Source organism: Petaurus breviceps, unplaced genomic scaffold (assembly GCF_028583685.1).
Source record: "Petaurus breviceps papuanus isolate PSGF00001 unplaced genomic scaffold, PetGlider_PUasm1.0 208, whole genome shotgun sequence".
Lineage (NCBI taxonomy): Eukaryota > Metazoa > Chordata > Mammalia > Diprotodontia > Petauridae > Petaurus > Petaurus breviceps.
In genome coordinates this window covers 32,017,362-32,031,915 of record NW_027185852.1, presented here as the reverse complement: position 1 = coordinate 32,031,915, position 14,554 = coordinate 32,017,362, and the positions used below count along the sequence as shown (strand labels likewise).

Genomic DNA, 14,554 nt, shown 5'->3' with positions numbered 1-14,554 from the left:
ATATCCCACCCCACATGAATAATATTGTTCTTGGTCTTGATACTTTCCTTCTCCACTCTACCCATCTACCCAGTGATAGAGATCATGTGTCAGGCATTCTGCTGAGCACGGGAGAGAGATGAGAAGCAAAGACAGTCTTTGCCTTCTAGGAGCTCACAATCTAATTGAAGAAACAACAAGCAAACAAGTATGGATATAGAAGCTATTTTGTTGTTCAGTTGTATCAGTCATGTTTGGCTCTTTGAGACCCCATTTGGGGTTTTATTGGCAAAGATACTGGAGTGGTTTGCCATTCCTTTTCCAGCTCATTTTACAGAGGAGGAAACTGAGGCAAATAGGGTTAAGTGACTTGCCTAAGGTCACACAGCTAGTAAGGTGTCTGGGGTGGGATTTGATCTCTGGTCTTTTTGATTCTATGCCCTATCGACTACACCACCTAGCTGCCCAGGAGTGGAGTGCATGGAACTGAGGACAACTACTCTCCTGCCCCAAGAGCAGTACCAAGAGGGCATCTCCTTCTTGGGGTAGCCAGGTGGTGTAGTGGTTAGAGTGCCTGGAGTCAGGAAGACCTGAATTCAAAGGAGCTACATACAGGATTAATAGGAAATAATTAGCAGAGGAAGGCATTAGAATTAAGAGGGATTGTGAAAAGTGTTGAGTCATGGGACATCCATGTTCTCCTAGAAGATGAGGAAAGCTTGAGGAAGTTTTTCATGGGATTTAGACCTGGAAGACTTCACATAGTGAAGTCAAGTCAACAAAACTCCTTCTGTGTATCAGACATTTAGATGTCTGTTTTAATTCCTTCTTCCCATTTTACATGTTGCAGAGACTAATAATTTCCCTTCCTTCCCTCCAAGCTTGAATATTCTGCTCCCAGTCTTGCCCAAGAAGATGGGGGAATCACCTTTGGTAATATAGAAGAGTGGACCCATTTGAGCCTGGAGGTCCATGGGAGGGCTTGAGAGACAACGGGGGATGGGGAGGAAATTGGAGTGCCTTAAGTTTTTAGGATTGTGGGTAATGCCAAGGGCAGGAAATGCTACTTGGGACCTGGGGAGAGGGGAGTAGAAGAGAAGAAGGCAGAAGATCTACTCCAACCAGATGTAGATGTCATTGAGGCTACCTTAGGGATGAGAAGGAAAGAAGTGGTGCACTGGAAAACATGCTAAATTCTGAGGCACAGGACTTGAGTTGGAATCCTGGTTGTGTGACCTCAAGGCAATCTGTAAAATGAGGGGGTTGGACTAGTTAACCACTAAATCTCTTTCACCTTTAGATCTGTGATCACAGGATTAGAAGACCCTTACAAGATGCCTTCCAGCCCTAGAGTGGGAAGTTGGTTAGTCTCTCTGGGCCTCAGGTTCCTCATCTGTAAAATGAGGGGTTGGATTAGATGACCATCTCACCAAGGGACCTTGACCTGGGTCCTTTTAGCTTGTCATCTAGGATCTGATTCCTGGATGACCTCCCTCATGTTGATGATTCCTCGTTGGCATGGTATACTTCATAGATGCTCCAGAGTCAAGAAGACAAAAATTCAAATCTTGCCTTGGAGTTTTACACTGTGTGTAAATCATTTCACTTTTCTTGGCTTTTCATCTGGAAATTGAGGACTGCTAGCTATTGTTATTGCTACAGACTGTCCTACCCATACCACGCTGAGCTGCTGGCACTGTACACTGTACCATGGAGGTCTCTCAGTCTCAAAGCCTTGACTTAGCCCTGCCCTTGACTTTTTCTCTGAGTAGAAACCAGAGAAAGAAAGCACAGCCACCCTCAAGGACATTCCTTTGCTTTGGAGGCAGCTAGATCAGACTCCTCCCACATTCCTCTAGCCCTACCCTCTTCTCTTGTGTAGCTACCTAGTCTCCTAGATGTATTTTTGAGGTGCACCCCACACCTAGCACACTGCAATCTCTGTTCCCGAGACTGCCCCACTAATTAAGTGGAGGTGAGGTTCCATTTCAGGTTCAACTGCTCGTGGACGGACATTTATTACAGAGGAGAGCCCCCTGCTGGAGGACTTTGGAGACCAACACAGAGACATTGACTAGGATTGAGGTATCCTTGTCTCTGCCAACCTTCACAAAAAGAGCTTGTGTTATGAGGAACCCCTCCTAATACTGTGCAAGGGAAGACATTGTCACTCATCTCAAGTATATTAATAATCTGCATAAGCTTGGTCTAGAGTCCAGGGGTGGGGAACCTGTGGCCTTGAGGCCACACGTGGCCCTCTAGGTCTTCAAGTGTGGACCTTTGACTGCAGCCAAACTCCACAGAACCAATCTTGTTCTGTGGAAAGGCTTCTTAAATGAATTGGGCCTGAAATGGAACTAGGAGTCCCCAGACATGGAGGTAAGGAGGAAGAGAGTTAAAAGCCTGGGGAATAGCCCATGCAAAGGCATGAGGTGGGGAAGAGGTAGAATTATATAGGGGGTGCAGCAAGCAGGAAGCTTGGCTGAGTATAAAGTGTATAAGGCAGGTAATGTGTAATTGCTCTGGAAAGAGACCAGATTGTAAAGCACTTGAAATGACAAACCGAGGAGACTGTATTTCATCCTTAACACAATAAGGAGCAGGGGAGTGATGCAGACCCACCTGAACTGTAGGAAGATCAGTTTAGTACCTTTGTGGAGGATGGAATGGAGAGGGGAGAGATGGGATACAGGGCAGTCAATTATGATGCTATTGCAATAGTCTGGACAAGAGGGAATGAGGGCTTAAATGAGAATGGTTGGACTGTGAGTAGAGGGAAAGGAACCCATATAGGAAGTAGAATAGATAAGATTTGTCAACTGACTGGATACAGGGTGGGGGTGAGTGAGAGTGAAGAGCCAAGGATGACACCAAGGTTGTGAACCCAGGTGATTGGGACCATTGTGGTGTTAGAGACAGAAATAGGGAAGTTAAGAGGGCTTGGTTTAGGGCAGGGGTTCTGCTATTATGTAAAGCTTGCTTTTCTTTTGGAATATATAATAAATTCAACATGTAACTTTCAAAGCCATATTGCTTTTCTGTGATTCGTTCTGGTCTTAATTCTGCTCTCTTTGGTTCATTAAAAATATTCTTTGAGGATGGCCAGGTGGCTCAGCAAGTAAGAGCACCGGCTCCAGTGTCGGGATGATCTGGGGATCAAATCCAGGTTCAGATACTTAGCACCATACCCAGAAATAACTGGCCGTGTAACCTTGAGCAAGTTACTTAACCCTGATGCTTTAAAAATATATATATATATATATATATATTCTTTGACCATCAATTGGGGAATGGCTGAACAAGTTGTGATACACACACACACACAAAATCATACACACATATACACATGTGTAATGGAATACTGTTTTTCTATAAGTCATGATGAGCAGAGAGATTTCAGAAAAATCTGGAAAGATTTACATGAACTGATGCTGAATGAAGTAAACAGAACCAGGAGAACATTGTACACAGTAACAGCAACATTGTGCAATCACTGACTTTGTTAGGCTTAGCTCTTCTCACCAATACTGTGATCTAAAACAATTCCAAAAGACTTGTGATACAAAATGCTGTCCACATCCTGAGAAAGGACTGAATACAGATTGAAGCACACTATTTTCTCTCTCTCTTTTTTTCATTCTTGTGTTTTTTCCCTCTTGTTCTGATTCTTCTTTCACGACATAACGTGGAAATACATTTGATATGATTGTACATGTATAGCCTATATCAGATTGCTTGCTGTCTTGGGGAGAGGGGAGGGAAGAGAGAGAGGGGGGGAGAAAAAAATGTAGAACTCAAAATCTTACAAAAGTGAATGTTGAAAACTATCTTTACATGTAATTTGAAAAATTAAAATATTATTAAGTGGAATAAAAAATATGCTTTGATGACCCTCTTTTCTTTTTTTCTTTGAGAAACAACTCTAATCCTACTCTGTTTTTGCTTCCCAGCCTCCCCTTGGGGGAAAAAAAAGAAATACAAAGCCCTTGTAACAAATATTCACAGTCAAAATAAATCCCGACTTTGGTCATGGACCTCAGTTTCCTTCTTTGTGAAATGAGGGACTTAGAAAACCTTAGAATTGGAAGGGATTCCAGAGATTAGCCAGTTCAACATAGAACCCAGACATCAGTCCTGTCTACAACATACCATAAATGGTTATCTAGTCTCCATTTGAAGAACTTCGGTGAGGGAAATTCCATTAATTCCTGAGTCAGTACCTTCTACTTTTCAACAACTCGAATTTTTCTCCATCCAATGAACTTATATCTCTTACTTCTAGGTCTGCTGTCTGGCTTAAGCAGAACAGTTCTAATCTTTCTACATGACATCCCTTATGATACTTGAAGGCCACAATTCATTACCCACTAAATCTCTGCTCTGAGTTAAATATGATAATTATAATAGGTAATATTTATATAGTATTGTAAGGTTTGCAAAACACTTTACACATACAATCTCATTTGAACTTCAGTGAGAAGATGGCTGGTATTTATATAGTACTTTAAGCTTGGTTGAAATGATTTGTGTATCTTACCTTATCTGATCCTCACAATAACCCTAGGAAGTAGCTGCTATTATTATTATTCCCATTTTACAGATAAGGAAACTGAAGCTAAGAGGTTAAGCTATTTGTCTAGGGTCACTTAGTTATTAAGGCATGCTTTGAACCCAGATCCTTCTGCCTCTAAGTCCAACACTCTATCTTTCCAACACTTAGTCACCATAAATGACTTTAGACATCATTTAGTCTAACTTCTTAATTTTGCAGATGAGAGAATTGAGACCTAGAGAAATGAAGTGAGTTGCTCAAGGCAAATCTTACCCAGGCAGGAAGTAGCTAAACTGGAATTTGAACCAAGGACCTGTAATTCCCCAAAAATGCTTTTGCCACCATATCACAGTTGACCAATATCCTTCAAGTCCAAAGAAAGAGTGGTAATTCAGTAATTCCTTAATGAAAAATGGTTTGATATCTTATCCTACTAAGAACAAAAATCAAAGGACAATGCAGTGCAGTCAATATTTTCATGAGGTGTTATGTTTGAGTTCTCAAAACATGCCCTTATGGTGATTGGGAAGTATTTCTAAAAAATGCCCTATTAAAAGTTTAGTCAAAGCTCTCTCTCTGAAAAACCTTTTCATCATAGACTCAGACATTCATGTTAATAATGGCTTATGTTTACATAACTTACAAAGTGCTTTACATAATTTATTTCCTTTTATCCTTATAGCAGCTCTGAGAGATGAGTGCTGTTATTCCCTTTTATGGATGAAAAAAACTGAGGGATTTACTCAGGACTACATAGTGTCTGAGACAGAATTTGAACCCAGTGTTTATCTCATTTCAAGTGCAGTATTTCTGTCCATTCTGCCACATAACTTCTACTGGATCACTTGTGACAAGCCTTAGGATGATCCCTTTGTCATTTCATGGATACCATGAAGCACATTACCAATATACCAGCCACTTGGGCAAGGGACACACAATTACATGTCATACTTATGGGTTGGTACACTTGGGAAGAGACACAAAGACATACTTGTACATAGGAAACTTCTCTGGAAACACGGATAACACAGAGGTAAATTTCCCACACCCAAAAGGCTTCCCTGCATCTTATTTGCATTCTATGAACAATCTCACGATGCACCTAAGTGGGTCAGTCTGATTGGATCTCTTGGTTCTGGGGATGCAATGACTTCAGCAGTGAAGTGCTCAATGCTGTCCACCACATAAGTGCTGAACTAGCTAGCACCATTCAGTTTCACCACAACTGATATTGATGGGTTAGTTAATAGCAGAAACAACATAGAAACGACATGAAAGGACCAGTTTCTAAGGCACACACAACACTCTAAGTTGGTTTCCAAGTTCCAATCTTGAACAATGCCTTCTTACTTGAGAACCTATTTTTTATTTTTGGGGTTCTCAGACTACCTGTAGTCTTGATGGGACAGGTTCTCAGGATTCCATAGCAGAGATGTTGTCTTAGCAAGACTTTTCTTTTTAATCACATACCCAGTACTGACTGCCACCCTATTTGGAGATACCAAGCACAGATACAGTATAAGATTTCTGGTGGGAGAGAAAACAGACACACATTGGCCACCTTCCCAAGGGGCTACATACTAGGAGAGATAGATTAGGATGCACCCACAGTAGGGAAGATCTCCAAGATTCCCAGTAGCAAAGCTGTGTCCTTAAAGCCCAGCGAGTCATTCACCTGGGCCTGGGTTGCTGTCTGAGAGCAAATGAAAGTATTACAAGGTTCCATCATTCTATCCAGTCTATTACTACTAAATTCAAGCTTCACTCCTCTTTCTCCTCAAATATTCCATTTGTACCACCCTGTAGGTCCATCCTGGCAACATAATACAGCTCAGCTCCAAACTGGCTCAACAAAGAGGAAAAGAGAGGGGGTGGGGTGGGGAATTTTTAAAAAATCAGTTTGCATCATAGTCTAAGTGGGCAGCTTTTTTTTTGGCTCAGTCAACAACCATCTTTGGCACAGCCACATGTATAGGACACATGGGAACCAACAAGGAATTGGTCATCCATATCCTTTGGGAAGGGGACTGAGCAAGTCACCCACCAAAGGGACAAAGGTATATGCTTATCCCCATCAACCTTTCTACAAATCTTAAATTCTTCTCCCTCCAAACAAACACATTCTCAGTTTTCTAGGGTCAAATAAGATATTTGTAAAGTGCTTAGCATAGTACCTGTACATAGTAGGTGTTTAATAAAGGCTTATTCCCTCCCTTTCAAGGAGGATAAAATTGTTGAACCCCTTTCCTACAGAGAGACAATTTGGATCATTTAGCTTCAGAATCTATCATGGGCAAGGAGGTTTGTACCCATCTAGGAGGGCTTTATGAGTTGTAAATTGAGAGCCTTGAGACCAATTAAGCATTTAAATTAGAACTATGTGTAAATTCAACAGCTGGCAAGTGTTGTCAATTGCAAGCTATAGACCACCTGCTAAGCAAAATCTGCCTACAAACTGAAGGAAATAGATGGAATGGGGAAGGGGGCAGGAGAAGGAGCATCACTTTGTAATATAATGCATCAATTCAGAAAGGGTGTGCATCTGCAGCACCTATCAGATGCTTCCAAAAGTGGAGCATTTCCTTTAGGAACGGTTTACCGGACAAAGAATTTGTCAGGCAATTTAAAATGTGCTTAATGTACAATTTCATTACACTCCAGTTAATGTTCCTGGAATTGTTTCCAAGAGGACATGACCTTGAGGAGTGATGTGCATTTATCTTACAGTCACTTTCTACTGTCAAAAAGTGTATACTGAAGATTGGGATGCCTCTATTTATACGGATGGATAGATATTTACAGGAAGTACCAAAGAACAGATTACTGGCAGGGCTGGGGCTGGGGGAGGGTTGGGAGACACACACGGTCCTCTTTTCCCTCTTTGGTCTGTGCTGCTTTTTCCCCAGCTATCTCTTCCCTCCCCTGTTGAAATTTGCCAACCTCCTGTCAATTCTGTTTGAGTTTAGGTTAGTGGAAGTGATAGACTTTCTTATCTCTGATTGACTAATTGATTCGGTATTAATGGACTAATGTGCTACTGGTATTTGCATACTAACAGAAAACTTAAGAAATGTGAAAACTCTGATGGATTTGGGACCAGAAGAATTGGAATTAAACCCTACTACCTGTTACCTCCTTGAACTGAAATGTCACCCAAATCAGGTTGCTATATTTTGATCTTTGGGCTCCACTTTATTGTCTAGATGGGAAGAGAGCTCTGCTTATGGAGTCATTTCTACTAGTAAAATTAAGACTAAGTTATAGAATAAGGCTTTGCTTTTTATCACTCATTGTACATGGAAACTGCATGTGTATTCCCATGTGTATTAAGTATGGATTATTGTAACCATTTGCCTTATATGTTTTAAAAATAATTTTATTTGAATCTTGGTTTTGTGTTGTTTCAGTTATGTTTGAGTCTGTATGATCTCATTTGAGATTTTCTTGGCAAAGATACTGGAATGGTTCGCCATTTTCTTCTCTAGCTCATTTTATAGATGAAGAAAGAGAGGTAAACAGGGTTAAGTGACTTGCCCAGGGTCACGCAACTAGCATCAGAGACCAGATTTGAATTCAAGTCCTCTTGAGTCCAAGGCTGGAACTCTATCTGCTGCATCACCTAGCTGCTTGTTTTTAAAGATCATCTATATTTCCTACTACATACCTTCCCCTCTCCCTCCCAAATAGGATACATTATAATCAAGAATTAAAAAGAGTGAAAAAGAAAAAGTTCAGCAAAACTAACTAAATTATCCAAAACTTTGGCATTATGTGCAGTGCAGTGCTCCATACAGGGTCCCTCACCTCTTAAAAGAAACAGGGGAGGTGACTTTTCAGATCTCTTCTTTGTGGCCAAGCTTGATTATTGCAGTTTTGTAGCATTCAGTTTGAAGATTATTTTTATCATGACAGTTATTGCTTTTTCCATTTACATTATTATAGTCATATCATCTGGTTCTGCTTATTTCACTTTGTATCAATTCGTGTAAATCCTTCCATACTTCTCTGTATTCATCTTATTCATCGTTTCTTACAGCACAGTTATATTTGGTTAGCCACTTTCACACCTTTGCTACTCTACAAAAAAAGGGATGCTATAAATATCTTGATGTATGTGGGAACTTTATTTTAGTTACTGACCCTCTTGGTCCTCTTTGTATATTAAGATTTAAGTTTTCTCTGATGCATAGTCTTGTAAACTCATACTTTGCATGCTAAAAATACAACATTTTTCTATTTCCAACTTTTTCAAGAAGTTGAGGAGCCCTTCCCCCCTAAAGTAATGATAGCGTCTTCAAAGTTATTCTCACAATAATTATTAGTACCTTAACTGGGCAGATTGTTTATCCTGAGATAGCAGTAGCTTCCCAAGGTCACTGAATATGTTGAATATGTCCTTATATTATTTATGAGAAACTGCCTAGTTATAGGTTTCCTTCCAAGAAAACAGTTGCCCATTTCTGAGGACACCAAGAGTTTTTGATTTTGCCTTAAAGACCAATCATGAATACAGAAGATTGTCCATGAATTTGAACCTTGATCAACCAGCCCTCTGAAATCTTCAAGGCCTATTTTTTATGAAACCAGACTTTGCTAATAAATTGTATCAGAAGCAGATCATTTCCCTCCTCTAAAACATCATGAATAATCTGGTCTTTAATCGCATTATTGCCCAACGCTTATGATTCTTTTTTTGGGGGGGAGGGCAATTGGGGTTAAGTGACTTGCCCAAGGTCACACGGCTATTAAGTGTTAAGTGTCTGAGGCCGGATTTGAACTCAGGTTCTCCTGACTCCAGGACTGGTGCTCAATTCACTGCACCACCTAGCTGCCCCCCAATGCTTATGATTCTTACATAGATATTGGTGTTTGTATTGGCATGTCAGTGGTTGGTGGAGGACCAAGAATGCTACAGGTCTATAAGAGAATGTCCTTCATCTAAAAACACCCAAAGGACCCTTGGAAGCTTTCACATTTCCCATATTAACTATCCAACCAATACCCCTTTGGCTGTAATGGATCCTTAAGTAAACTCTGTTAGAACTTACATGATGTGTGCACTGGATTTGGCTTTCACCTTTTGGTGGTGCAGTGTAAGCTTTGCTATTTAAATATTTATTTGTTTAGCCCTAACCTCTGTCCCAACCTCCAGTTTCACATCTCCAACTGCTTTTCAGACATTTGGAACTGAAACCCCATAGATATCTTAAACTCAACATGTCCAAAACTAAACTGATTGTGTTGCCCCCAAACCTAACCCTCTTCCTTCCTTTCCTTTTACTGTGGGGGATACCACTATTGTCTCAGACCCCAGGCTCACAACCCAGGTGTCTTCTTTCACTCCTCCCTTTCATTCCCTTCCCCATCCAGTCAGTTCCCAAGTACTGTCCTTTCTACCTTCTCAATATCTCTCCTCCATGTCCTCTTCTTTCCTCTTCCATTACCAATATCCTGGTACAGGCATTCAACACCTCACATCTAAACTATCTCAATAGCCTGTTTATGGGTCCTTCTGCCAAGTTTCTCCCCACTCTAGCCCATTCTTCGCTTAACTAAAAAACTGATCTTCTGAAATTATAGGTGTAATCCTGTCACTCCCTACCTCATTCGGTCATTCACTCAATTCCAGCAATTCCCTGTCACCTCCACAATCAATTATAAAACCCTGTTTGGCTTTTAAAGCCCTCCGTAGTCTTGCATCTTCCTACCTTTCCAGAGAATTATAATCCTTTTTACTTGTGCTTCCAGTTAAAACTTTCTTGGAAGTATATCATAACCATTTGTAGTCTCTTAGATTGCCTGTTAAAAGTTCAAGAGTGATTTTTCCCATCTTTTTTTTAAACTTTTGTGAGATACCTAATTGTTCAGGTTCCCTTTCCTTTCTCTACTCAAGAGAATTTCTTTTTAAAAATCTGTTATTGGGGTGGCTAGGTGGTGCAGTGAACAGAGCACTGACCCTGGAGTCAGGGGGACCTGAGTTCAAATCCAGCCTCAGACACTTAACACTTACTAGCTGTTTGACTTTGGGCAAGTCACTGAAACCCAATTGCCCTGCCTTCCCCCTCCAAAAAAAAATCTGTTATTATCAACTTCACAATCAGCAACAAACACAAACTTTCCAATATACAAATGAACACTGATACCACACAGGTGTCCATCTCTGCCAAAGAGATTTATTCTTTTGGTTTATTCCACAAAAAAGAGGGCATATGTCTAAAAGGGACAAGGTGTTTTTCTCCCTGCTCTGGGAGAAACTGAAAAATTCTGAAACCCAATTGTCAATTCTGGAAATTCTAGTCCAGGAGAGATGGTCGTGTTTTCTGCCCCCTGATTCTATTTCCTGATTTTTCAGATATAAAAACTCTGATTGATCAAAACTGCTTTGTGAGACATGTTTGTACACTAATTAAATAAACCACCAGCATTACTTTGGAGGAAAAGTCATAGAGGGAGAAAGGACAGTGTTAGGACATTTACGACTCCTCTATCCTACCAGGCACACACTTTTGGAAATGGAAACCCAGAGGTGAGTCTAGACAAAAATATGTTCTTTCACTTTTCATCATTGCTCACCCCCTTCTGGTATATGCCATTAGAAGAACACTATCAACAAAGCCACAAGTCCTCTCACCCCATGCACACATGACTATAATGCCTAGATAGAGAAAGGAGCTCTGGAGCAAACATGGTAGCTGAGAGCTCCAAGCCTCTATGTCCATACACCTCCATTTCCCCAAATTGTCTACACAGTAGATAGAGCTCAGAACCTGGAGTCAGGAAGACCTAACACAATTCTTCCTCAGACACTTCTTAACTGAATGACTCTGGACAAGTTACTAAAACTGTTTGTTTCAGTTTTCTCATCTGTAAAATGGATATAATAGAAACACCTACCTCCCAGGGATGTTCTAAGGATGAAATCATATTTGTAAAGTTCTTGGCACATAGTAGGTGCTTGATAAATGTTAGGTATTATTATTGTTATTCAATCAAATCACTTCTAAAACATATCACTGTGAGCTCAAGCCCACATAGCCACAGTACAGTCACCCACTCCAGACCATTTCCACAGCTTGCTCTTTCCCTGCTACACCCACTGCAAACCTCTGTTATATAAATATGAACCAGTTTTCCTATTCACCCTCTGCTCCTATGCCCCTCAGACTCTGTCTCTCCTTCCGTGCTCACAGCACTCAAGCCAGCTGTCAACTACCTCTACCCCCCCATATGCCAGCCAGCCAGCCCTCTGGCTGTTTAATGAGGCCCTTAAACATGCCCCCACAGACCTGCCGGCAAACCCCCTGCCTGCTCCAGTGAGAGATGAAGAGCTTATCTTCTCAGGGGTGCTGCCACACCTGTTTCTGTCTTCCCTGCTCAGCCTCTCAACTTAAGCACCTGAAATTCTGGTATATACAGCTTGGCCTATTCTCCTTGACCTTTAGTAGATACCCTTTCTTGGAAGCAGATATAAATGGAGCTAAGATAAGCCTTCGGCTTTATTTTTCTAAAGGTCTACCCTGATTCTAATTTGTTAAATTGCTTCTTTTGAACTCCCTAGCTTATTAGACTCCTAGCTGGGAGAGGATTTTAGATATTCAGAGGGCAAGACATTTTCCCCCCTCTCATTCTCTTTGAAAAGCCAATTATTCTCCTTTCTACAATGTATTTTGAAATATATTTCTTTGGGGGCATTCACATGAAAGGAGAAATGGTAAGTCAATGTGTATCCCTTAGATCTGTGTGCTTAGTAGTCAGAATTAGGAACCAAGACTTGGGAGATGTGAGCTTGATACTTTGGTCCCTGGGATGCTGTTTTACTCTGAGTTACTTAGTTAACCTCTCTGAGCTGGTGAGATTTTTTTTTTTATACAGTGAGAGAAACCTATAGCATTCTTGAAGTAAGGATAATTTTGAACTGACTCATAGAGATGGTATCACTCAAAGCATGTTTTTTCAATGCATCAGTACTATCTTTACAACAGACTTTTCTGAGAGTAAAAGCAAGTGATTGAGTTAAATCTAGTCTATTTCAAAATTCATCTGCTCTTGAATTAGACTAAAAATCCCTACATTAATTGCTCACCTAAGATAAAATTTTGGAAGCTTCGATAAACCATTCAAACTCTGATGAGATTAAAAAAATTTCTTTTGAAAGAACATTTGCATGAAATTAATTGGGGCTATGCTCATGAAAAGGCCATGGATTGAATGAATGAAGTTGAGGCCTTATCATTCCTGGTTAATAATATTAACAGTGATAATAATAAGTGGCTAATATTTATATACTACTTTAGGGTTTGCAAAATGTTCTATATGTAATCTCTCTTTTGGTAATAACTAACATAGCTCTTTATGGTTTACAAAATGGTTTCCCTCTTTTATCTTATTTGATTTTCACAACAAACCTGGGAGGTGGTTAATATGGATATTATCCCCATTTTACAGATGAGGTACAGGGTGATTAAACAATGCCCAAGATTACACAGTAAGCAATAGAACCAGAATTTGAAGCCCTTTCCAGGGCCATTTACATTACTCATAGTCAATAAACATTTATTATGCACTATGGGCTATGCACAGTGCTAAGGGCTAAGGATGCAAAAAAAGGCAAAAATACCAGCCCCTGCCCTCAAGGAGCTCACAATCTAAAAGGAGAAACAATATACAAACAATTATGTACAAACAAGTCATATACAGGAAATACTCGATAGGGGCATGGCACTCACATGAAGAGGGATCAGGAAGAGTTTCATGTAGAAGGTGGGATCTTAGCTGGGACTTGAGGGAAGCCAGGAGGTGGAGATGAAGAGAGAGAGAATTGCATGCACAGGGGGCAGCCAGTGACAATGACCAGAGCCAAGAGATGGAGGGTCTTATGTGAGGAAGAGCCAGGAGGCTGGTGTCACTGGACCGAAGAGGACATTGGAGTGAATAAGGTATAAGAAGACTAGAAAGGTGGAGGGGATCATGTTGTGAAGGGCTTTGAATGACAGAGGATTCTGTATTTGATTTTGGAGGTGATAGGGAGCTACTATTGACATGGTCATAGATGGCTTCTGGGTGTTTCTCACACGAGATTCTGACTTCTTCAACTTTGACTTTTCCATCTGTTGCCATTTTCCATGGTGGGGTTTCTTTGTATAATTTTACGTTGTCATTAGGAATCATGCCAATATCATGCAAAGCTTATGCGTCACCATCATCGGCTTCCATATCTGCTGCAGGCTTTGGCAGCTCCTAGCTAAAATGTGTATGATGTAGCTGGATAGATTCACAGGCCAAAGTTTTCAAGAACATTCAATCCATTGCAATGAGGAGAAAAGGGAGTGGGACTGGGATGGAGAAAGAATTGCCATAATTTTATGCCCAGGATGAATCATTGAGATAAATAGAAAATGAATGGAAATTTGCCTGGCTTGTTCTTAAAAAGTGCTTCTTTTTGAAAACAACAGCAACAAAACTCCATCCTCCCAATGAGCCATCACGAGCTATTAAAGACAGCTGGCTAGGTTGATGTGCGTTTTTTCAGTCCAGGGTTCTTGTTCTAGATGTTCCCAGGTGGGCTCTATAACTATTCCAAGCTTGAACAATTCAGAGGAAATTGGGCTAGGATTTTATTTCTTCTCTTTACCAAACTGGTTATATATCAGCCACCTGCACTTGAAGAAAATGTTATACTAGCATCACACTATTTCTAAAAGAATGAATTGTTTGAATAACAGGTTCTGGGTCACAGGAAATGAATATTCACAACCCGAGCAGTTGACATTCCAAGTGTAAGTAAATACATGAATTGAGTGTTCCTAAAAGCAAGTGGTGAGCAGACAAATATTTGAAGGTTGTTCTGTTTGAAACTTTGGTAACTCGTGGTTCAGAAAGAAACTATGGTAAACTCTGTTACCTAGCATTGCCACGTAGTACAATGTTTTGGTAAATGAAACATTGTGATTGGAGAGAGAGAGACAGAGACAGAGACAGAGAGAGAGAGAGACAGAGAGAGAGACAGAGAGACAGAGAGAGAGA

General features: G+C 40.5%; 1 protein-coding gene across 1 annotated transcript in view; it reads left to right on the top strand.

Annotated features, from left to right (window-relative positions):
• The window catches only part of LOC138165444 (nuclear body protein SP140-like protein), a 393,692-nt gene that overhangs the window by 217,101 nt on the left and 162,037 nt on the right, over positions 1 to 14,554 (top strand). The gene's annotated exons all lie outside the window — the stretch shown is intronic.